Source organism: Hyperolius riggenbachi, chromosome 5 (assembly GCF_040937935.1).
Source record: "Hyperolius riggenbachi isolate aHypRig1 chromosome 5, aHypRig1.pri, whole genome shotgun sequence".
NCBI classification, from domain to species: Eukaryota; Metazoa; Chordata; class Amphibia; order Anura; family Hyperoliidae; genus Hyperolius; species Hyperolius riggenbachi.
The window spans coordinates 333,316,032-333,333,195 of record NC_090650.1 but is presented as its reverse complement, the minus strand read 5'-3'; the positions used below and the strand labels follow the sequence as shown (position 1 = coordinate 333,333,195).

Below are 17,164 nucleotides of genomic sequence, written 5' to 3'. Positions count from 1 at the left end.
AAACGTCATGTTGCTGTTAATAGCGGTAAGCATGACGTTTTAATACGTTAGGATGGCGGTAAATGGTTAACTGTTGTACAGCCAGACTCTCTTGCTCCTCAGGTGATCCTTGGCTGCAGTATTGTCTGTAGTCTCCCTCTCCTCGGGAGACCTGATTTTCCTTTTACTGTTGCACCAAACACTATCTCACATTGGTAGTCCTGTGTCTGGCTATACTAGCATTATTGGTGATTCTGCAGATCACCACATAATCAGGTATAGCGTCTATTATTGGTGATACTGCAGATCACCAATAATCAGAAAATCTGTTTAGCTGACACCAATCGTTACACCCCTTCTATTTTTATAAGAGTCTCTTTCACAGAAGGTGGCGCAATCTCAACTCTGCTTTTTATGAATAAAATATATTATCCACATAAACTCAAAACCTAAAACCCAATTAAAATTAAGTCCACATCTGCTGGAATATCGTGACATCCACTGTTTCTGATCTTCCTACCACCTCCACCAGCACCCGGTGAATTGACACTCACCAGACATGAAGACCTTCACTTAGGTCTATCAGCGCTTTGGGACACTTCGGGCCGTCCCCCACCACACTGAACTGTTGTGTGTCACCACAGGGCACCAGATATTCCTCATCACTTCTTCCAGATCATATATCAGCCTCCATGCACGTATAACCTCAAAACAAAAGCCTCACATAGTGTAAAATCAGCGACATTTATTAATATAAAATTTAGATTGCACTCACAGATTTCTTTCAATAGTCAGCACAGAGTTTTGGGTACGGGCTCTCTGCCGTTTAGTTGGGCCCTGGCTGGCACTTGTAGTCCCTGCGCTGTATCGGAAATGGCGTGCACTACCACTGTTCCCCACAGCCCAGGACGCCGCTCGGCTCCCCACGTGGTTTCGTTCTTACTTCCTTGTCCATAACCCCGCCTGTTAACTTTTTAGAGCCAGGGGAAAAAAAATTAAAAAAGTGGGGTGGGGAGAGTGGCAATTGTAAAAATGTGACCCTGGATTTCTTGGCAATAGCCAGTAAAGAATCTTGCGCTGATATTTTTTATCAGTCGTTCCCAAAGTACCTCTTCTAAGTTTCATTACTGTATTTTCATTTTACACCTTTATACAGTGCTGTCACTTTTCCAGCATATCAGAAGACAGGACAGTTCAATGCTAAGTGTTACACCATGCATGGTGCAACCCGTCAGAGGACTGCACATAGTGTGTGATCTGCAAGGACACACACTTCCTTTTCATCAATCACATCAAAGCACTGAGCTGCTGTGCTTTATTCCTCTACTGAATACAAAGTGTTGCGTCTCTGGTTATGATCCCGTGTATGTACACACAGGGACGGATCTAGGGGGGGGCAAGTGGGTCTCTTGCCCCAGGCGCAGTTTGTTGAAATCTTAAAAAGGCGGCAAAATGTGGATGGGGAATGGCAGTTTAGGCGCCAAAACCTGACCTTGCCCCAGGCGCAACTTGGGGCAACTTGGTCTAGATCCGTCCCTGTGTACACATTTCAAAAGCTCTAAAAAAACGCATAAGCCCTTTTGATTAAAAAACAGACCGGAGAGTTAATTTTACAGGTGTTCTAGAACTGATAACAGAACAGATCTGACCCAAATAACTATACTGAGTGATTGGTGTTGTAGTATAACCAACTGAGAAGGTTGGAATTCTTCTTCCTTTATCCAAAAAGGGCTTTTTTCAGCTTGACAAGTAGGAATGTGTTGTACTACACATGGAAAAATAAGTTTTAGAATTTAAATATTTTATGAAAGAGGAACTGTTGCGAACATCTTAAAAATTTAAAACACATACAAATAAGAAGTACGTTTCTTCTTCAGTAAAATGAGCCATAAATTACTTCTCTCCTATGTTGCTGGCATTTACAGTAAGTAGAAATCGGACATTCCCAAAAGGTTTTGGGCTAGTCCATCTCTCCATAGGGGATTCTCAGCATGGCCTTTATTCTTTTTAAAGACACTCCCTGAAAAAAATGTATGCATATATGCTGACCAGCCTTTCTGCTCACCTTACACTGTTTTTGGCAGTTGGGCCGAGCAACTGCCATTCACTAAGTGCATTTTGAAAATAAAGAAATCCCTGTGAAACCTCATGAGGAGATGGGCTAGTCCAAAACCTGTCAGTTCTGTCAGGATTTCTACTACCTACTGTTAGGGCCCGTTTCCACTATCGCGAATCCGCATGCGTTGCCCGCATGCGGATTTGCACAGCCAATACAAGTGGATGGGCCTGTTTCCACTTGTCAGTTTTGCTGTGCAGGATTTTTCTGCATGGCACAGCCCTCAGAATTCGCCTGCGTGTGGAATGCAGGTGAATCGCACGCAATGTATTTAATAGGGAAATCGCATGCGTTTTCTCCATGCATTTTTTGCCGCGAATTTGCATGCGATTTCGCATAGGTACCCATGTTAATTCACACAGGCAGTGACATGGTTAAAAAAAAATCGCATCACCCTAACCTATGCGAAATCGCGGCAAAAAATGCATGCGGAAACGCACCCGCATGCGATTTGTCTGCGGTGATTCGCTGGCGATTTCACAACGCTATAGTGGAAACGGGCCCTAAGTGACAGCAACATAGGAGAATAGCTCATTTTACTCTGGAAGAAACGTACTTCTTAATTTTATATGTTTACATATATTTTACATTTTAAGATTTTCGCGACAGAGGTCCTTTCAAGAGGAACTGTTGTAAAAATAACGTAATGAATAAATGAAGTTAATTGACATGATAATGTGTCTAATAAAGTTCAAAATTGGACCTGATTTTCACATAGCAAATTTTTCTGTGTCCATTACATGTGAATCACATGGCAAAGAGCATCACTGCCGAGAGATCTGCTTGGACGCATGCGGCATCACGTGGTCCCGCCCGGCCAATCGCCGTACAGAGCGGCCGCTCAAGGAAGTAAACACTGCACGTCACTGAGTGCAGTGAATATTAATTAGCCATGTGCCCGGCCGCTCTCCGCTCCTCCCCAACTTTACTGAGCATGTGCAAGCAGTCTAACACGGCTCTGCCGCGTGTAAAGTACTGCATGCAGTACGTTGTCTTATGGCGCAGCGTTACAATGTAACGCAACGTGGGCACTGTGAACAGCCCATTGATTTTTCATTGCTGTGTGGTGGGGTGCGTTACAGGCTGCTCTAACGTGCGCCTGTAACGTCCCACTGTGAAACCAGCCTAAATCACATACTGCTACATCAAATGAAATTTAGCATTACAAAAGGTGACAAACATTACACTGCAGAAGCAGAACACTGTAATCTACTCTTGTGAAATAAGCTAAAAACACATACAGCACCAAGTGGATCACTCAGCTTCACATTCTGACAGCTCATATGAAAGCAGCTGAGAATTTTGTAACATCTGTGAGTAATTGACTACCTATAATGTATTTCCACAGAGGGTAAATCACAGCATGAAGGACAGCTGTCAGTGAATCAGCAAGCAGAGATCACACAACAGACTGCAACTTGGAGGATTCTAGCAGACAAGAGCCAAATGAGGAAGTGAAATAATAGCTTCTTATTACTAAGATTTCATCTGTGAGTAGCATGCCGACTTGTCCATTCTATTCATCAACGGCTAGAACGCTTCAGAACCAACTGTTACAATTATAATTATTTTAGCTCTGATTAATAACATTGTTAACATTATTATGTACAGCTTATAGAGCTGACAATTTCCACAATGCTTTACAGAGTACATTAAATAATTCATATCACTAGCTGTCCCTCAGAGGTGATGACAATCTAATTCTCCTCATATTTATGGGACGTGGAAGGACATCAGTGTCCAGAGAAGACCGACGCTCACAAGGGCAGGGTACTCTCACCCTTTTGTGTCTTGGCATTTGCTATATATTTTGTTCATCATGTTACATTTGTCACTGTAATTGCTATGTCTACCAGTTCTGTATGTACCAGTGTCTATTTTGTGTATACCATAGACTGTATTATGTATCCCATGTTTATTTCTTACTTTGTACAGTGCCATGGAAAATGTTGACACTTACATAAATATCCCAGTAATCTCCTGGCTGATGTATGAACCTGAAACTGTAGCCCTAGAAGTAGGAAGCACTAGTCACCAGGCCATTTCATATGCCATTAGGGTAATTTACTAAAGCAAGGGTTTGCACAATGCAGTCCATCAGTTTAGTGCTGCTCCAATTACCCAAGCACAAGGCAAGTGAAAGTGGAAACCCAAAAGTGGACAAACACGTGGATTGTAGTGCAAGAGATTTGGACGCAGCCGATGCCACTATAGACCGCAATAGGGCACAGTGAGTAACTTCGTCGCCGTCAGAAGACGGAGCTGAAGTTACTTCTAAAACACCGCAATACGGTTACCAGCAATAGCTGACAGTCAAATTACATACCGTAATTCCCTACTATCCACGTGGACCTGGAAGGGGAATAGTAATTAACGTTACCCGGACTTGTGCAGGAGCAGGTTAAGCCGTATATCGGCTGTATCCTGCGCTCAAGTCTCCCGGCGGCGATTTCATTCATACGCAAAGTGGAAGCTATCACACTTCTGGAACTGGGCCACAACTGCTGTGTAACACATAAGAAAATAGTGTAGTGGACTTATGGACAGGAAACACATCTGAGGCACTATTGTCTTGTTATCATACTTATATTGCCTGTGTTATGAAAATGTAATCTTTTAAAGCTTCCTGTCCAAGGTGGGAGGGGGGACAAGTCTTATGGAGGATGGAGCGGTGCTGTTCTAAGGACATCCTGAGAAAATAGTGTATCCATATGGACTTTTCCCATTGCACCTCCAGTGAGGGATTGTTGCCTGCCTGCATATTTATAAATAAAATGTTCGGTGGCCATGCATTTTAATGGTTAATGATGTCACGTCTGACAGAAATGTGTACAAAGTAATATTTTAATAAAAATATGCGTGTATTCCCAAGCCTTAATAACCATTGTTCCTTTTGTAGGCTGGTATCCCCCTCCCCCAAGTGTGAGGTTCCATTTGCTGGAAACCACCAGCCCACTAATCATCCATAGAATTAGACAGGGCTGTGGAGTCGGAGTCGGGCAATTTTGGGTGCCTGGAGTCAGAGTCGGGAAAAAATGCACCGACTCCTAATGAATTTGTAACTGTAATTAAAATAGAAAATATGATAAAATGTTCTATTTCTCAGATAATAGTCATTAAAAATAATGTATATATACAGTATATATACACAGTAATAGCTGTGCTTAGTCCACAAAAATGAAATAAACCAATCAAAATTAGTTACTTATGCTGCTTCAATAAAGCAGTCCCCGTATTTTTAAGGTCAGATATACATATCTGATTGTGACTGTATATATGATGTGTACACAGGAATCTCTTATATTTACTAAATAACATCTATGCTTTAAGAATAAAGCCTGATGTGTAGCTGTGTCACTAATAGAGATGGTCAACGAGATGGAAATAATTCTGCATTGATGCTGATTTATGCAAATGTATGCACTCTCTTTGCTGATGAAATCAAATAATTTGATATGTTGTTAAAATTTGGTTTGGTGACTACAAATTAAAGGGTAACTGAGATGGATGAAAAGTAAAGTTTTATACATACCTGGGGCTTCCTCCAGCCCCCTTCAGACTAATCAGTCCCTCGCTGTCCTCCACCACCCGGATCTTCTGCTATGAGTCCTGGTAATTCAGCCAGTCAGTGCTGTCCGGCCGCATGCCGCTCCCACAGCCAGGAACATTCTGCACCTGCGCAATAGTGCTGCACAGGTGTAGTATGCTCCTGGGGGCGGAGTGTGTGCATGCGCACTACGCCCGACTGGCTCAAGTACCTGGACTCATAGCAGAAGATCCAGGTGGTGGAGGACAACGAGGGACTGATTAGTCTGAAGGGGGATGGAGGAAGCCCCAGGTATGTATAAAACTTTAATTTCATCTGTCTCAGGTTTACTTTGTTACACAGTAGTACTATACTCTACATATGCACTCCCCACAGAGCTGCAGGGAATCCACTGAGAATGCTGTGCACATTGAATACAGAGGTGTTGTCTGTTTACAATCTCCTCCTTCCCCTGCAGAGTACCTGCACATCATTCTTACATTTACCCACACTTACATTGCCTAGGGCCTGATAGATGTTCTTTGTTCCGGTCTGTACCTTTTACAAGTACTCTTACCAAGGACTAGTTTTAGTCTAAAGGGAATAAATATAGTAGTCTACATATCCTTCTCACTTCAGTTGTCTTGTAAAATTCCTAAGCGTTGGCAGTTAAGAGACGAATTTCATGTTACATACTTTTAATCAATAAAATTGTAATATGCAAATTAGAGGAGTCGGAGGAATCCTAAACTGAGGAGTCGGAGGATTTTTGGACCGACTCCACAGCCCTGGAATTAGAGGGTACACTGCAAATGAGGGACATAAATGTTCCCCTCCATGCAAAGCATCCTTGTCCAGTGTTATAGGGAAGCGGCTCATCTCCATATCCAGTGCTCAGGAAAGGAGGAGGTACAGGCACCTGTGACTTGTAGTGGAATCTGGAAACAAACTAATAAGGGGAAACCCAGGTACCTGCCCCCTCTGGTAAATGGGGAAAAAATGTATTCAAATGAATGAAGAATATAACAAAAAAAAGTAGATTTTTGATCTGGATTCTATGTTCATCACTTTATATCTATCTTCTAATGTTTTCTTCTCTTATGCTCTTTTTCTTTTCTCTAAGGCATCATTCACACTTGCAAACTCAGATACCCATGACATCGGAACGCAACAAAGATCGCACGTCCTCTGCGCTGCCATTCACTACAGTTAGTGCGGTCAGCGTTGTACTTTTCAGAAAAATGTGTGCAGCAGTGCAATAGCGCATCAGACTGCTGTGCAGCGCATGTAGTCTGAACATCAGACAGTGCAGTCTATACATTTCTGATGTTTTTGCAGAAATGCACGCTGCAATGCATATAGTGTAAACAAGGATTCACAGTTCAGTTTTTCTGTGCGTTTTCTGTACAAGAAAACTGAGAACCAATGTTAATCAATGGATTGGTTCAGACTTACATGTATTTTTTTCACAATGCAGTACTGTCAGTAAACTTATGTAGAAAAATGCATTCAGAAAACTGATAGATAAGTGTGAATCCACCCTATGGCTAGATTTACACTTGTCTGTTTTTCTGTGCGGTTCGCAGCGCTGCACATGTAAATAGACGGCAGGTACGCAGTCTAACAGTCTCCCGAGCAGCAATTGCCGCTCGGAGACTGAAGGCGGGGTGGAGTTCCGCCCCCCGAGCAGGAGATGCACGCGCACCCTGCACGCGTTCTCCTGCAAACTGCAGCCCCAGGACTTGACGCCAATTGGCATTAGGCGGTCCTAGGGCTGCCGCAGGTCTGTAGGTAGTTAATCGATTGGCTGCATTAGGCCAATCGATTAACTAGGCTGCATTAGGCCAATTCTCCCTAGCAATAGGGAGAATTTTTATTGGTCCACTGTGAGATGTTAGCGCCACACAGGTTACCATAGCAATGTGCACAGTATCCTGGTAACACATGTGCTGCTTACTGTGGGTAGTTATCCCCTAGTATTAGTATGGCAATTTTACCAGCCTGTTGTGTATCAGGCCCAATGTTACAGGTAAAGATCTTAGGATAAAAAAAAAAAGTGTATAAAAGTGTACTGGCACTGACACTTTGTCTGCAATGTACTGGCCCAGTTAACCGCCTCATAATTAGTGAACTATGGCTAGCAAACTTCTGTAAATATCAGTTTTCCAGGCATTTGCTTAATGATCAGTGTGAATTTGAGTCTAAAGAAGGCTTTATGGTGCAATTCTACATGGCCGTTACTTCAGAATCGCCCAGAGTGCTATTCAAGCTATTCAAGCTTGGGTGCTTGAAAAGAGCAGTCTGTCTCCTTACTCATCACAATCATGGGTCAATGGAAAGGTTATAAAACAGCAGGGCTGAACCCAAATTTTTTAAATGAAAACTGATTAAGCTTTTAATTTTTTAGATTTCATGGCTCACACATAATGCTGTTCAGGGTACACAGCTGCTGGCTAAGCAAGGAAACTAAATGCATAATTCTAAAGCAGAGATGAAAAATATATCAGTTTGGAAACCATGTGGTTGCAGTCAGCTTCTGAGTTCTTTTTCGAAGTCATTTTTCTAAGTGATTCTAGGCATGTGCCTAGTGATTTTCTACTTTTGCCTAGCGATTTTTGGAGCATTTTGGTAAAGCAATTTTTTATTTTTTTTGTACAGTAGAGCTGGAAGTGTACAGCTTTTGGGGGGGGGGGGGGGGGGGGGGAAAGCTCTTTCCTAGCGCTTTTCCACTTTCCTATTTTTAACATTGAGGCTGAATTACCTCAGAAATGCTGCAGGACTCACGTTTGAGTGTCATCCATCTCTCTGGTGTCATCCATTCATTCAAATACATTAGCCGAGCGCTTTTCAAAGCGCTAGCATCTTGAAAAGCGCTCAGAAGCACTCTAGGTGTGCACCAGCCCTTAGGCTCAATGCCAATCTGAACGCATTTTACATTTTCTTCTACACTGCTCTATAAGATCACAATCAAAATTCAAACCTTGAGTTTAGGGCCTGGTCCACATTAGTCGGTCGACACTGGATGACTGGATCCTAACTGAGGTTAACGGATCCTATGATAATCAATAGGATCCATTCATAATGTTCCGTTAGAACGGATCCATTTAGCTCGTTCCACAAGTCTGGGTTTTTCCTCCTGGTTCTTTTGCAATTGGCCCCCGAAAATACGCTGATCCAGGGCCAACCACGCTTCTGCCGCCAGGAGCATGACGGGGGAGCACCTGCGGCCGGACTGTGCCTGCGCCGACTATAGGATGTTCTGGGGCCAGGTGGAGACAAACCAGGTGGCGGAGTAGGATGGCGAGGAAACGATAAGCCAGGAGGGGGCTGGAAGAAGACCCAGGTGTGTGTGTGTGTGTGTGTGCGTGCGTGGTTTTTTTTGTTTTTTTTTGCTGTAGTGGTCCATTAAAGTGTATCTCAGGTACACTTTAACGGACCACTACAGCAAAAACAAAAACAAAAAACAAAAACTTAAGCGGTTAAAATCTGACAGGTTTTGGACTAGTCCATCTCCTCATGAGTGAGGGCATGATGAGCACACTAACGCAGTTGTGTCTGCTTCTGTCTATTTTTTTTTTTTAGCATCTGTAACATTCATGTCTAACTGAAAAGTAGACGACAACTGTGTCAGTGGGCTCAGGCCCTGATTCTCAGTGTTTTCTTTGTTTTTAAAGGCATTTTCTGAATGGCAGTTGCTAAGTCTAACTGCCAAAATAGCGAGTAGGGAGGCTCCCTGGCAGGCATGGGCTTAAATTCAGATTCGGGTGATCCAGATAGTTACTATCCGAATTTCACCCAGTAATGCTGTGCGGGCTGGGCAGGGGGGGGGGGGGGGGGGGCAAGTTTACCTGTCTGACGTCTTCTTCGCTCATCCCTCGGCGCCTCCCACGATGCGTTCCAATCCGCCGTCACGTGACTACAAACACTTCCTCCTTCCGGTAATCACGTGACGGCGGATTGGAACGCATCGTGGGAAGCGCAGAGGGACGAGCGAAGAAGACGTCAAACAGGTAAGCTTGACCCCCCCCCGCCCAGGCCACACAGCATTACTGGGTGAAATCCGGATAGTGACTATCCGGATCACCCGAATCCGAATTTAAGCCCATGTCTGCTGCCTGGTATCTTACTATTACGGCAGTTAGACTTATACTACATACACACTTGAGATAAAAGTCTGTGGAAAAGGCAAGATGACAGACCAATTTTGTGTCTAGCCTCGAAAGCAACATGCTGCTTTCAGAGGCGGTTAACGCCAGGAAACAATAGCAGAGACCAGAACTGCTAGCCTTGAACGCTTCCCAAAAGCCTTCAAAAAGCTAGCTTTTAAACGCTGGCATTTAAACGTGACACCAAGCAAAAGCTCAGCAGACGCCCGTGTGAACCAGCCCTTACCCCCTTCCATGTAGTACGAGAGCCATACTCTACACAGCCTATTCTATTGAGCTGAACTCCCCATCAGATAAAATCAGATAAAATCTTTGCAAGATGCTGCACACAAAGATGCTGTACACATTCAAAACATCAGTATCTGTAAAAGATCTGTTCCTGCAAAAGATCTGTTCCTGTAAAATGCATTCATAGTCTATGATATCTGCAGATCCTCATACACACCTTGTTTAAAGCCCAATCTACACGGTACGATTCTTTATACGATTCATTGTTTTGCTATGGCAAAATCAAATTAAATCAAATCGAATCCCGTTTGGACATGTTTGATTTAATCAGATTGTAAATAGAATCATAATTGAATCGTATAAAGAATCGTATCGTGTAGATTGGGCTTAACAGACATTCATCTGCAGATGTGACAATCATCTGCAGATCTGAAGATCCATCCTGGTGGATCTGATCTGCAGATGAATGTCTGTTAAACAAGGTGTGTTCTGAGAGCTGCAGATATCATAGACTATGAATGCATTTTGCAGGAACGGATCTTTTGCAGGAACAGATCGATTGCAGATACTGATCTTTTGAATGTGTACAGCATCTTTGTGCACAGCATCTTGCAAAGATTATATCTGATGGGGAGTTCAGCTCAATAGAATAAACTGTGTAGAGTATGCTCTCATACTACATGGAAGGGGGTAAAATTGGTCTCTGATCTTGCCTTTTTACAGACTTTTATCTCAAGCGTGTATGTAGCATTAGCCACTGCTGTTCAGGAAATGCTCTTGAAAACAAAGAACACCCTGACAATCCCCCAAGAATAGGAATAGTAACAGTTGTTGCAATTTTAGAGCATTGTAGAGGTTTTATTTTTGGAGTAAATTGGAAATGCCCAGCTGGTCTTAACCATTCTATGAGAATTATATTAACTGATCACACAGATAGTGTATGTTGTGTGTAATAAATGAATGCAAAGCAGTGGTTAGAAATAGGGGATGCAGAGGTTTCAACCACACCAGGGCCCCTGGACTAGAGGGGCCAACCTTTATCAATCTTATTAGCTTTTCATTGATGCTACGCTGATAATGAACACCTCTGTACAGGGAGTGGAGAATTATTAGGCAAGTTGTATCACGTGATTACCGGAAGGAGGAATAATAAAAAAAAAAAAAAAAACTCATTAATATCAAAGCTAAATATTTTTGAAAGTAGTTTTTAGTTTTAGCTATTTTAGGGGGATATCTGTGTGTGCAGGTGACTATAAGGCTACTTGCACACCAAGACGTTGCGTTAGGTGCTACGTTAAGGTCGCATAACGTGCCAATCGCCGCACAGAGCGGCCGCACCAGGAAGTAAACACTGCACGTCACAACGTGCAGTGAATATTAATTAGCCATGTGCCTTGCCGCTCTCCGCTCCTCCCCAACATGACTGCGCATGTGCAAACAGTCTAACGCGGCTTAAGCCGCTGCAACGCCGTAGCATGCTGCACTTTCAGCAGAACGTGCAGCGTTACATGTAACGCAACGTGGGCTGTGTGAACAGCCCACTTGTGTTACATTGCTGCGCGTTGGGGAAGCGTTACAGGCTGCACCAACTTGCGCCTGTAACGTTTTAGTGTGTAAGCAGCCTTACTGTGCATAATTATTAGGCAACTTAACAAATATATACCCATTTCAATTGTTTATTTTTACCAGTGAAACCAATATAACATCTCAACATTCACAAATATACATTTCTGACATTCAAAAACAAAACAAAAACAAATCAGTGACCAATATAGCCACCTTTCTTTGCAAGGACACTCAAAAGCCTGCCATCCATGGATTCTGTCAGTGTTTTGATCTGTTCACCATCAACATTGCGTGCAGCAGTAACCACAGCCTCCCAGACACTGTTCAGAAAGGTGTACCGTTTTCCCTCCTTGTAAATCTTACATTTTATGATGGACCACAGGTTTTCAATGGGGTTCAGATCTGGTGAACAAGGAGGCCATGTCATTAGTTTTTCTTCTCTTATACCCTTTCTTGCCAGCCTCGCTGTGGAGTACTTGGACGCATGTGATGGAGCATTGTCCTGCATAAAAATCATGTTTGTTTTTCTTGAAGGGGGCAGACTTCTTCCTGTACCACTGCTTGAAGAAGGTGTCTTCCAGAAACTGGCAGTAGGACTGGGAGTTGAGCTTGACTCCATCCTCAACCCGAAAAGGCCCCACAAGCTCATCTTTGATGATACCAGCCCAAACCAGTACTCCACCTCCACCTTGCTGGCGTCTGAGTCGGACTGGAGCTCTCTGCCCTTTACGAATCCAGCCTTGGGCCCATCAAGACTCACTCTCATTTCATCAGTCCATAAAACCTTAGAAAAATCAGTCTTGAGATATTACTTGGCCCAGTCTTGACGTTTCAGCTTGTGTGTCTTGTTCAGTGGTGGTCGTCTTTCAGCCTTTCTTACCTTGGCAATGTCTCTTAAGGTGCGTACACACATGCGACTATAGTCGTTTGTAACGATCGTTCCCCGATCTTTACCAACGACGATCGTTACAAAAAACGAACCACCGACTATTAAGGCAAACGACGAATGAGCCAAATCGCTACAAAAGAAAGTTCTGTCTCGGCGGATTTTAACCAACGACGATCGTTTGCAAAAGTAGTACATCGTTGGAAACGGTCGTTCGTACTAGGTTTGACATGCGCATTTCACCATTTCTCTGTGAAACTTCTCATTTTTATGTGCAGGCGCAATAGTTGCTTTACGTGATGTAACGTTCGTTCTAACGATCAGATCGTTACACACTTTTTTAAACTATCTTTACATAGGTCGTTCTTTCATCAATTAAAAGTTTGTTCGTCGTTCTCAACGAACGATCGTTGTAGCATGTGTGTACGTAGCATGAGTATTGCACACCTTGTGCTTTTGGGCACTCCAGTGATGTTGCAGCTCTGAAATATGGCTAAACTGGTGGCAAGTGGCATCTTGGCAGCTGCACGCTTGACTTTTCTCAGTTCATGGGCAGTTATTTTGCGCCTTGGTTTTTCCACACGCTTCTTGCGACCCAGTTGACTTTTTTGAATTAAACGCTTGATTGTTCGATGATCACGCTTCAGAAGCTTTGCAATTGTAAGAGTGCTGCATCCCTCTGCAAGATCTCACTATTTTTGACTTTTCTGAGCCTGTCAAGTCCTTCTCTTGACCCATTTTGCCAAAGGAAAGGAAGTTGCCTAATAATTATGCACACCTGATGTGTGGGTGTTGGTGTCAGACCACACCCCTTCTCATTACAGAGATGCACATCACCTAATATGCTTAATTGGTAGTAGGCTTTCGAGCCTATACTGCTTGGAGTAAAACAACATGCATAAAGAGGATGATGTGGTCAAAATACTCATTTGCCTAATAATTCTGCACTCCCTGTATGTGCACTGCATAGTTGTTATCCTTAAACCGCTTCTTTACTCTATATACACCTCTCTGACACTGCAGCTGTCCTTGGTAGGTTTTGGTGCTCCATATCGATAGAGTGCTTGTGGGCCCAAGTTCCTTAACTTTGGGTCTCCTCCACTGGTGCAAAGCATTATGTTATCAAAACATAACTTGCACCATGTATATTAAAACCAACAACCCTATAATGTGCTTGATTATAAGCAGACTACAGGCAATATGTTATTTTTCACCATAACATATCTATCAGGACATCAGTGGGTTACCCAGCTAGTAGTTACAGAAGCACTGTGCTGGCATCTGCATCAATTATACCTACCTGCAGAACTGTGCAGCTAAGTGTGCTGTCTGATGAGAAAAGCTGACTGGACAGAGCTGTGAACAGTGACGTTATGTTTAACCCCATACCCCTGGGCTAAGAATTTCAGGTAATTCCCTGCTTATGCCTTCCATAAATACAGGAGTCAAATATAAACAACCCATGCTCCCTTGCTATATCCACTGCTCCAAACAAAAGCCAATACGTATTAAAAATAACATCACTGGAGGTCCTTTACACAATATGAATGGACACAATTTAATGGATTTCCCCCATTCCAGACCACCAACAGAATCCCACAACAGTAGTATCTAAATATTTTACAATAGTGCTTTCAAGCATTTACTTGCATTGTAGCACTAATAAACAGATGGGAGGGGTTTATGGAAGCAATTTGTAACAATGAAGTCATAGTGCTGGATCTATCATTCTCCTACCCTTATGCCTGTGTGAGGCAGTAAAATGCTGGTGTGCGTATAAGTGTTGGTATAACATACTCTCGTTTTCATTCTTGCACTGACGTCACCTGCATCAGTCCGCTCGCTGGATGGAAGTATGTAATCCATTTAGCATACAATTCACAAGGAAGGGAAACAAAACACACACCAATAAAGCTATTACAGTAGTAATACACTGTGAAGCTCCCACGTTCAGCACCTCTCACTAGCAAATGACCCCCCGTCTGTCACATAACATACACATGATACAGGCGGATGGACTCACAAGTAGAGATGTGATATGAAACCTGACTTCCTAATTTTATGTCTACCATTACTGTAATTGGAGAGGACTGACTTTTATATGCATGGGGCTACTGATATTAGAAAAGCTAATGATTCATTAACTGCCAGATTGATAACTGAATCAGTTAATTATCCACTCACTTCCAAATCCTATTAGCACCATGCAAAGATCCGGTTCAGTCTCTACAAAAATCTAGTTCCTGGAGATCAAAAAACTAAGAAAGTTGAATTATTTGCACACCTCTAAAGCACTCGCTGCACAGGGTCCCCTGGCTAGGATGGGCTGAGTAAAATAATGTCTATATACGGTGTTAATAATAAAGGATGTCATGCAGGAGTATAACACTAGGCTTCCACTCCACATCCTTATACAAGCAGCTCCTGGCAGTGAGAGGAGAGCAGCCAGAGATCTCTTCATCCTGTCCTCATATACTCCCCTCTGTACACATACCTCTCTCCATCTATGCTGCCTGTCCTGGCTCACCAGCATGCACACAATACATCATGTATACACAGCACTGCAGGGGGTGGCTTATTATTACAGTATATAGCAGGAATGATGTAGCTGCGGCCATTCCCACACATAGCAGGCAGTCGGTCACCCTGCATTCTGTAGCTGCCCCCCAGGGGGGTTTGTAGCAGTACAATGCATGGGCGACCTGCCACCAGCCCAGCCCGCTCCATAGGCGAGCAGCTGCTGTGCACCTGTGAGCTGCTGTAGTGGAAGGTCACCGCACAGTGCTCTCTTACCGCTCAGGGGATGCCACGGTGACTGGTCCTGGCACATGCTTTGCGCTCCTCACTGGAGGTTGATGAGGACAGTCAGGCTTCCTTGCTCCTAATCCAGTTGTAAGGTCTCGCCACTAGGCAGCACCGCCAGTGCTTCTGCTCTCTGTTTACTTTGCCTGTTTCATCGCCCTCCCCGCTGCGGTCTCTGCGTCTTCCCAGCCTGGCTGCTGGAGTACGTCACGCTATGTGTAGCCTCACCTTGCTATTCACTAACGCGGCTTACGCACAATCCGCTGCCGTCTGCAGCGCTGCTCTGCTGTCTTCTGGCGACCCAATAGAGAGTGCTAGCGCTGGATCCATTGGCGATCCTATGCTACGAATCCCCGACCGCGAGCAGCATCCTTCTGACGTGTGGCCCAATGATTCTCACTCCAGAGGATTTCCCAGCATCAGAAGCGGCGAGCAGAATGCATAATAGAAACACAGGAGGCGAGCAGAGAGTGACGTCACCCTCCACCGATCTCCTGCACGTTCATATACAGCAGATGACACTGGCAGCTCAGGCATTTGTTCACACAACGAGCATATGTAGCAGAGCTCGGAAGACCGAGGAGGCATGGATAAACGTCAGCAATAAATAGAGCATGGTTCACCTTGCTGCTTCACAATAGCGGATAGGGTATATTTGACTCTGAGTATTGTCAGGGTTCCAGTTGCAGTTTATACAGTAGGGTGTGGCAAAAAGATACAAATCATACATCCCACTCCTAAAGTTATCCCTCTTTGAGGTGTTTTGTACTGGCCTGAATATGCAGGATATATTTTTAATTATTATTTATCTTTATAGCGCCAATATCTTCTGTAGCACTGTACATAGTACAAAGCAGTGGAGAGGAGTATAGATACATGATATGTTCAAAACTCTGCAGGACATCCAGCCATACAAAGGACATGTTTACAGTGGTGCAGTGCAATGTAATGGTCGCTTTGTAACGCGGCTTACCGTACTACAATGCACCATCTATGCGATGTTCACAGTGCGACGGGTGCATTGCGGTATAAGGGGTTGTGGAATCATAACGTACTACATGCAGTGCGTTACTGCTAAACGCGATCGGTAAAAGTGAAGCATACTTTTCATTGACTGCATGCTTCACTGTATGTGACACAATGTAAGCATAACTTGCGGCACCACTGTCCTGATCTGTTGCAATCCTGCTGTCACAGAAAGTGCAATGGCTACTGTGAACATTGCAAAATACGTACTGTACATGTAGATTGTTGATGTATGGCCAGCACGGGTAGCGTAGTGGTTAGCTCCCCAGCTTGAATCCCAGCCAGGGCACTATATGCAATGAAAAGTAAATAAATAACGGGTTCTGGCGCTGATCTTGAATTCTACCGGGCTGCAGCAGTATTCAAAGGGTTCACTCTCATCCCCACCAAAATGCAAGTAAATAGAAAAAATAGATACCTGCGCCCTTACTTCTTTGAAATGAAGAATTTTAATAAAACCAATAAAATAAAGAACTTTAATAGAACACTAAAATAGCCCATAAAACGTACTGCATGTGACACTTCATACACACACTCATACAGACCTCAACTGCCACTCAGTATCCAACACTCCTCAAAGGTCTCCTCTGATGGCAATACACCTGTATGTCAATAGTGCACTATTGAGTCATTCTCATATTTCCAATATCAAAACGGAATTCCGTATAAGCAGTAGAGCAGAAAAACTTCAACTTTTCCAAATGCGTTTGTATAGCGTTTTAGGCACCTGAGCAGCGTTTCCCATGCGTTCCAAACGCCTCTAAAGATACAACAGTGAGTTGACCTAATCTTCCGTAGGGCAGCACAACTCAATCAGTACAACTTGATCAGCAGTAACAGGTTTCCAAGCACAATAAAGTTCACAGCAC

The 17,164-nt window shown here is 43.6% G+C and overlaps 1 protein-coding gene across 2 annotated transcripts in view; it reads right to left on the bottom strand.

Annotated features, from left to right (window-relative positions):
• DTNA (dystrobrevin alpha) overlaps positions 1-15,642 on the bottom strand; it is a 348,338-nt gene extending 332,696 nt beyond the window's left edge. For both annotated transcript variants that reach the window (XM_068237333.1, XM_068237332.1), the window contains exon 1: positions 15,261-15,642. The gene's annotated coding sequence lies outside the window, so the exon portion shown is untranslated. The remainder of the gene's footprint in view (positions 1-15,260) is intronic.
• Positions 15,643-17,164: the final 1,522 nt, after the last annotated feature.